The sequence below is a fragment of the Phocoena sinus genome, chromosome 15 (genome assembly GCF_008692025.1).
Source record: "Phocoena sinus isolate mPhoSin1 chromosome 15, mPhoSin1.pri, whole genome shotgun sequence".
NCBI lineage: Eukaryota > Metazoa > Chordata > Mammalia > Artiodactyla > Phocoenidae > Phocoena > Phocoena sinus.
This window is the reverse complement of record NC_045777.1, coordinates 62,110,131-62,111,689: the sequence shown is the minus strand read 5'-3', so window position 1 is coordinate 62,111,689 and position 1,559 is coordinate 62,110,131.

Sequence of the window (1,559 nt, the reverse complement as noted above, 5' to 3'; positions counted from 1 at the left end):
CCCGTTCCACTGTGGGTGGAGAGGAGAAGTGGGCCTTGAATGGGAAATGTGTTAAAGACCTTTCTCTTCTTCCTTCAATCTGCATGTTCTGCTTGCCCCTAACCATGTAAAAATGATGTTTGTAAAATATTTATTGGTGTGTCTGCTGGTGGAGTCTGTGACTGTTTACAGAACTGCCCTCCCTGAACCAAACGAAGAGAACCAAAATATCTATTATGCATTTTTTTTTTTGCTAAAAATATTCTTATTCTGTTTGGAAACATTCTGAACATAGTTGTTTGCTTAATTATAGGTGTGGCCCATTTTCCATTTATGGGCCTGACTTAAATATATATTTTTTCAATGTTAAGCATATAATAAAATTTACTGGCAGGCCTTTATTTTAAACTTAACCCTTGGGAGCTAGGTTTCCTCTTCAGTTTTTATTATTCTTGAATAACATGAAGCTGTTGGGCTCCTGAGGCCATGGAGCAGTGAGACCCAGCCTTGCTTTTGAAAGGATCTTTCTTGCTCAGGGAAAAGGGTGGGAGCACAAAGGAGGCATAGGCATTGGGTCAGGTCTGTGGCCTTGGACAAGTTGCTAAATCCCTCTGAGCCTCACTTTCCTCATCTGTAAAATGGGAATAATAAAACTCTGGTGTTGGGTTTGTATAAGAATCAGAAACAATGTATGGCTTTTCTGTATTCTCCAAAAATTATTATTGAGAATCTACTCTGTGCCAGGCTCCCTGCTAGGTTTGGGGCAAAACAGAGAAGCAAGGCTCTGTGGTCTAAAAAGAGGAGAGCAGTAAATAGTGTCTGTGCCAATTGTTTTTACAAGTGCTGTGTCGGAAGAGAAAGCAGTGAAGTATTATACCAACTACAACATAGATGAACCTTGAAAACGTGAAGCTCAGTAAAAAAAAGCCAGACACAAAAGGTCACACATTGTATGATTCCATGTATATGAAATGACCAGACTAGGCAAATCCACAAACAGAAGGCATAGTTGTGGTTACCAGGGACGCCGGAGAGTGGAATTGGGGAGTGACTTAATAAATATGGGGTTTCTTTTGGGCTGATAAAAATGTTTTGGAACTAGATAGAGGGGGTGGTGGCAGAACATTGTGAAGGTACTAAATACCACTGACTTGTCACTTTAAAGTGGTAAATTTTGTTATGGGAATTTTGCCTCAGTAAAAATGTATCCTCACCCCAGAATGCTCAGGGGTCAGAGAGGGTCTCACTGACAAGATGCCATTGAAGCAGAGACTTGGGGAATGAAGGAGCCCTGGGAAGAGGTGGTGGGAACAGCCGGTGCAAAGGCCCTGAGGTAGGGATGAATGTCTGGGTGGTTTGAGGAGGGTGAGGCTGGAGTAGAGTCACCCTGGGAGAGAGTAGTAGGTGATAATAGAATGATGAGGGCCAGATCCCCCAGGCCGTTGGAGCCTTTCCTTTGAGGGAGATGGAGAGCCAGGGAGGGTTTTGAGCAGAGGAGGGACGTGATCCGATCTGCATTTTAACTGTACTGCATTTTTGGCTGCTGCATAGAACATATGCTGGAGGGAGCAAGGGTGGAA